General features: G+C 44.8%; 1 long non-coding RNA gene across 2 annotated transcripts; it reads right to left on the bottom strand.

The window, feature by feature from the left end:
* Window positions 1-2,002: 2,002 nt before the first annotated feature.
* Window positions 2,003-6,618, bottom strand: LOC147106606 (uncharacterized). 2 transcript variants are annotated; one of them, XR_015081066.1, is made up of 3 exons: window positions 6,452-6,618; window positions 2,491-3,716; window positions 2,003-2,265 (listed from the first exon to the last, which is right to left on the bottom strand). It is a non-coding gene; the product is annotated as an uncharacterized LOC147106606 (long non-coding RNA). The 2 variants fall into 2 exon arrangements; XR_015081065.1 differs by having other exon boundaries at window positions 2,491-2,603; window positions 6,452-6,613.
* Window positions 6,619-6,934: the final 316 nt, after the last annotated feature.

Genomic DNA, 6,934 nt, shown 5'->3' with positions numbered 1-6,934 from the left:
AGTATGCAGTGAAGATTATGATATATTGGAGAATGTTACAGTGAGAGGCTGTGGCATAATTAGAAAGTGCCACAACCTGCAAGTGTGATTAAACGGTTCACCTATGAGACTTGAAGTATTGATCGAGTCTCACGAGCACGTGGTTTATTTTTAAATTTAAGTGTACAATTTGCTTGTAATTAGGGAATGAGGCAGTCAGGGGAACAGCGTCGTTTGATTTAGATGGAAGGGGAATAAAGGAGATAATAAGAAGGACTGGGTGTTGTGGGTGGTATTGATACCTGGGCTTCAAAGTCCATCACAGATCAATGGGGTGAATGTCTGCCAACCTCGAGAAGACCTATATGAAATGAGCTTGTGCAGTCACAATCCCGTTTCTATCGTCCGCTGATCTGCAGCACAAAACTGCTGATAACTTTGCACCAATTGGCAATCTCTCTCGGAGAAACCGCAAGGATAACAATTGTGGGGAAATGGACAAGTTGCAGGTCGTGGGAAAAGACTGTTGTGAAGTGAAAATAAAGGAAGCTTTGTTCTGCAACTGGCTGTGCTGTACCAGACTTAAGAGCGTGTGATGCTCGCGCATGGAAATGGAACATGCTCCATTCTCAGCAACGACAACCCTCAAGTTGAAAAGCACAAAAATTTCACCTGAAAGTGCCAGGTACAAGTAACAAAGGACAAGAAGGAATCATGGGATGGAGGGAGATTGCGCATAAACGAACATATGAAACAGACGGGCTGGTCCATCAAACCTGCCCCACACCATGATGGCCAGAGCATCATGACTAGACAATTCTTCCCTTCCCCCCCATCACAGCCATGTAATCTTCTGGGAGAGACAAAAAACAGAGAAAAAATCCAGGATTAATAAGGGAAAAAATACTCTGGAAAATTTCTCTCCAACCCACTCAAGCGATCAAAACCAATTCAGGAGATCATACGGACCAAGATTTATCTATAAAGATACTTCTATATAATGCAAAGATTCTGTCTGTGTAATGTGTAGCAAAATTCTAAGTCTGTTCTTTAAAAACAGATTTATAATTTTGTTCTATGTAGCATACACAGGAAATCTTACAGTCTATATTATGTAACTATATTATGATTTTGTTACATGCAATTAAATTTTTCCGTACAGTATCATCTATCTATCTATCTATATATATAAACCGGTACGTCTCTCTGTCTGTCTCTCTGTCTGTCTCTCCGTCTGTCTTTCTGTCTGTCCGGCTATATAATCAAAAGTTATAGAGCGTACCTACACGTATGTTATATCGAAAGAAAGCTTATCGTTAGGGGACTCTTGTAGGCATATTTACTTTTTTGTCAGACAAAAATTGTTTGGACAGTATACAAAAAAGTTCAAAAATCCTCAAAAATCCACTCATTAGCAGTTGACCAATCCTACCTCTCATTAGCGTTGAGTGACGTGTTGCTTGACCAATCCTACAGTTCACTCACCTGATGGTTGACCAATCAGTGCATCACGGGCGGGTCCTAATCCTCCAGTCTCCCTAAACTTCGCCGCCATTTTTTCCATCCCCACAGGGACAGCAGCAGCAAAAGAAACCCCCACATTGCGGCTCCCGATCCCGCTCCCGCCCCGCCGGAGCGGCAGGTAAGTTGTGCTCACTCGGGCCGTGCCTCGCAACCGCTCGGCCCGACACACACAGCGGTCGGGGGAGCGGCAGCGGCCAGCCGTCAGCCACGCGATCCGCGGGGGAGCTCAGCTCCGGTCCGTCTCGGCCTGACAGCCCGGCCGCGCCTCAAGCGCTAGGCCCCGCACGGCCGCTATCACAACGACACCGGGCCTCAGGTGCTAGGCAGGGAGAGGGGAGGGAGGGGGAGGGGAGGGAGGGAGAGGACAGCACAGGGAGAGGGGAAGAGGGAGAGCGAGGGGGGACAGACAGGGGCAGGGAGACCGCGCGGCCCAAAATTGCCCTGGCAATGCCGGGCACCCCCAGCTAGTATATTAATATATGGAGGATACATCATGGCCTGCAGTTTGATGTGTTTTAATTAAACTCTTGCACCGAATAGTCCAGCACTTGGTTTTCTTTCTTTCCTTCTAAGAGTCAGATCCTTGGCTGACAGGTCCCACAGAGATTTATGCTTCAATTCTTAGCTTGTTGCATCAGTACCTGTACTGGCCATGCTAGACGTGCTCCTATCTAGCTATCCAGCAAGCTAAACACTCATTCAAAAATAATTCTTCTGAAGTGGTTGCTGTTTTGAAGCTTTTACTTGAACAAATTTGTGAAACTGTAAACAAAGACAAAGTGTGTTTTGTACATAAACTGAATACTATACATTCGATATCACATAAGATATAAACATATTTACAACAGTAGAATAGACTAATTGTATAACTAACTAACATTTGAACTAACTTCTGTAACTATTAAATATTAACCTTTTATAAACATAGTATTATCAAAATATTACTCTGACAACATTGCTATTATGCTAAGAACCAAAGATACTCACAGATATTGTGCTTGGCCTAACATATGAAATCAGATTACATTGGATTGTAAATGGAACCTCTCATGGCAGATTCTCCATTACTCAAGTCAGGTTCTTCCTGGCAAAACTGCTTCCTGGGGTCAACAGGAAGAAAGGTAGGAAGGTCAAATGACCTCTTACAGGAAGAAAGGAACAAAGGTCAAATGACCTCACACAGGAAGAAAGATCAGATGACCTTTCCAGCATACAAACTGTTAACACAATAACCGCCACCAGAGGATGCTATTGCATGTAAAAATGTCCAGAGTGTCACATAATGTCCATCGGTCCAGAACGGTACCTGTGAACCACACAGAGGTATTCTCTGAATGACATCATCTCACTGACATTTTGACCACTGGGAGCTTACACTATTTCTATTGGATGAAAATGGACCCAATGACGAAGCTTCTGTTACTGGGAGTGTTCTGCAGCATCAATTGGCTCTGCGAACACCAATCATTCCTGCAGTAAAATTAAGTTCCCATTACTGCTCCTTGGTTTGTTGAAGCAGAGCTGATCAATGCTAGACTGATTTTATAACCTGTTACACAGCTCTTTGAATTCCAGGACAAAGGTGGTTTCTGCCTTTAGACAAGACTAATTCTGTGCTCCAAACACATCCCAGGTTGAACAATAATACATAGACAGCCCTTGTCTTCAGGAGTGGGCTTTATATGGCAAAGAATTTGGAGCCACTTACTATTCATTTCATTTGTATAGAATTCCAATGGATCAAATCATTCACCCTTCAATTCCATGGTATATAATTCCAATGGACAAAACCCCTTCTCATTCAGTCGCTTTGTATAGAATTCCAATAAATCAAACCCCATCCCATTCACTTCCATTGAACGTTAAATCCTAGTAAAAATACAGGACTTCTAAAACTGCAGAAATTAGAGAAAGATACAATAGCAAAATACTGTGGATACTGGAAATCTCAATTAACAACAGATAATGCTGGAAATACTCAGCAGGCCAGGCAGCATTTGTGGAGAGAGAAACAAAGTTAACGTTTCAGGTCTGTGACCCTCCGTTAGAACAGTTCCAGCATTTTCTGTTGTTAATTAGAGAAAGATGTTCAGCACAATAAATACGATCAGTCCAAATGCCTTCAGATATGTGAGGATATTTCAGAAATCTAATGAGTTCTTGTAAAATATGGATCAAGATGAATGGTTTCTGTTGTTGTTTTGATTGAACTCCTGAAAGAAAGATTGAGTAGACTGAGGAACAAAGAGTTGTAAATGAGCTATTTTCCCAGTTGTTTACAGAAATGCTGATGTAAGCAGAACATGTGCAGCATTGGTGGAAATTTGAGAACTTTTCTAAGATTTTGTAGAGACATTTTGAGAGCAAATCTAACAAATCTTAGAATATTTATTAAATTCATCAATCCACGAGTCCCATTTCTTACTCCAAAGTGCATTTCATTCCCAATAAATTCACAGACCATGTGTTGCCAATAATAAAAAGCATGTGGAAACATTAGAGACATTGAAATATTACAAGCACCATCGCCCTCTCAGGAAAGTTGTCACCTGGGCTCAGTTCCCACCTGCTCTGGAACCGGGGTATTGCCTGCAGGTAATGCTTGTGCTGCAGCGGATGTGATATCTGCACCAGTGTGATCTTTGAAGGACATGTTGGGCCTAAAATTCCACGGGGGTTCTGCTGATCTCCCCATATAACTCTAGTGGGGACCAGTGGAATCCCGAGAAGAACGACAGACACCTGGTTACGCTAGGGTTTCTGCCATTTCCAGGAGTTTCCTCAATGCCATGTAAGGGGCGGAACGTCTGTCTGTTCCTTGCAAGGTAAATGACAGGTAAGAGGTGGGGCCAGGGGTGGGAACTCCCTAAATCAGGAATTCCTACTACTCCTGATCCACAGTCGAGTCCGACCCCATATCATCTCCATCACATCGGTAGTGGGGAAAATGCTAGAGCCCATTATAAAAGATGTAATAGCAGAGCACTTGGAAAACAGTGACAGGATCGGACAAAGTCAACATGGATTTACAAAAGGTAAATCGTGCTTGACTAATCTACTGGAATTTTTTGAGGATGTAACTAGTAAAATAGATAAGGGAGAACCAGTGGATGTGGTGTATTTGGACTTTCAGAAGGCTTTCGATAAGGTCCCACATAAGAGATTAGCGTGTAAAGTTAAGGCACATGGGATTGGGGGCAAGGTATTGACTTGGATAGAGAACTGGTTGGCAGAAAGAAAGCAAAGAGTTGGAATAAACGGGTCTTTTTCCGAGTGGCAGGCAGTGACTAGTGGGGTACCGCAGGGATCAGTCCTTGGACCGCAGCTATTCACAATGTATATTAATGATCTAGACAAGGGAACTAGATGTAATATCTCCAAATTTGCAGACGACACAAAGCTGTGAGGAGGATGCAGAGAAACTACAGGATGATTTGGACAGGTTGGGTGATTGGGCAGAAGCATGGCAGAGGCAATATAACGTGGATAAATGTGAGGTTATCCACTTTGGTGTAAAAAACAGGAAGGCAGATTATTATCTGAATGGCAATAGATTGGGAGAAGGGGAAGTGCAACGAGACCTGGGTGTCCTTGTGCACCAGTCACTGAAGGTAAGCATGCAGATGCAGCAGGCGGTTAAGAAGGCAAATGGTATGTTGGCCTTCATAACGAGAGGGTTTGAGTACAAGAACAGGGATGGCTTGCTGCAGTTGTACAGGGCCTTGGTGAGACCACATCTTGAGTATTGTGTGCAGTTTTGGTCGCCTTATCTGAGGAAGGATATTCTTACCATGGAAGGAGTTCAGCGAAGATTCACAAGGCTGATACCTGGGATGGCAGGAATGACGTATGAGGAGAGATTGGGTCGATTGGGCTTGTACTCGCTGGAGTTTAGAAGAATGAGAGGGGATCTCATTGAAACTTATAAAATTCTGGAAGGACTGGACAGACTAGATGCAGGGAGGACGTTCCCGATGGTCAGGGAATCCAGAACCAGGGGTCACAGTCTAAGGATAAGGGGTAGGCCTTTTAGGACAGAAATGAGGAGGAATTTCTTCACCTAGAGAGTGGTGAACCTATGGAATTCTCTACCACAGAAGGCAGTAGAGGCCAATTCATTAAATATATTCAAGAAGGAGTTGGATATATTTCTTAAGGCTAAAGGGATCAAGGGGTATGGGGAGAAAGCAGGGACCGGGTACTGAACTTGGATGATCAGCCATGATCGCATTGAATGGCGGAGCAGGCTAGAGGGGCCGAATGGCCTACTCCTGCTCCTATCTTCTATGTTTCTATCACCTACTTCCTCCTGCTTAGCATCACTCATCTCCACACCTGCTGCTGAAATGCTCGTCCATGTCTTTATCACCTCCAGACTCGACTATTCCAGTGCCCTTCTGGCTGGCCATCCAGTCCTCATGCTCTGTAAACTTCAACTCATTCCAAAACTCTGCTGCCTGTACCCTCTCCCACAACAAATCTAACACACCTATTACTCCTGTCCTTGATGACCTAAACCAGCTTCAGGTCCTCCAAACAGAAATTCTCATCCTCGTGTTTAGATCCCTCATGGACTCACCCCACCCTACCTCTGAAACCTCCTCCAGCCTTACAACCTCCTCACACCCGAACTCTCCGTTCCTCCAACTCTGGCCACTTGTGTATCCCTCCCTCCCTTTGCCACTCATTCTCTTCCTAAACTCCTCCACTTCTCCACCTCCCTCTCCTCCTTTAAGACCCCCTTGAAACCCACAACTTTGACCAAACTTTTGATAACCCCATCTAATATCTCCTTCTTTGGCTTGGTGTTCATTTTTGTCTGATTATGTCTCTGTGAAGAGCTTTGCGATGTTTATCCACATTAAAGGTGCTGTAGCGGTACCACCGGGTGTCCCTTACTTATGATACATAATTCCCTTTAACTTACCTATGTATATATATAGCTTACCTGTTCGGGCCATTGCCCCTTTAAGGATGCGGGTAAACGCGACGGCCGCCGGCCCAGCTCGGCCTTCCGCTCCCGCGACGGCCACCGGCCCGGTTCGGCCTCCCGCTCCCGCGACTTCGGTTGCAATGGCCAGCTGCAGTGCCGGGTAAACGCGATGACGCGGACAAACGCGGTGATGTCACGACGCATGTCATGTGACGCCCTGAGTGCGGGAAACGCGAGCAACGCGGTGACGTCACGCCGCAAACACGATGACGTCATCGCACAAACCTCCGGACTGCCTAGTCAGTCCTCGTGGCGTCCCCGTTCGGGTAAGACCTGTTCCAAGGCTCTCCTGCATTGATCTTTGTTGTTTTCTGTACTTCGTCAAATCCTTCATTAAAAACCTATTGGATTGTTTCTCCTGAGTCGACCTCAGTGATTTGGTTAGGAATACACCTATTTCTACAGTGCTATATAAAGGCAAGTTGTTGAAGGGAAGGG

This window comes from Somniosus microcephalus, chromosome 15 (genome assembly GCF_052327205.1).
Source record: "Somniosus microcephalus isolate GS21.2 chromosome 15, FLI_Smic_1.0, whole genome shotgun sequence".
Lineage (NCBI taxonomy): Eukaryota > Metazoa > Chordata > Chondrichthyes > Squaliformes > Somniosidae > Somniosus > Somniosus microcephalus.
The sequence above is the reverse complement of the archived record's forward strand: the minus strand, read 5'-3'. Positions and strand labels throughout refer to the sequence as shown.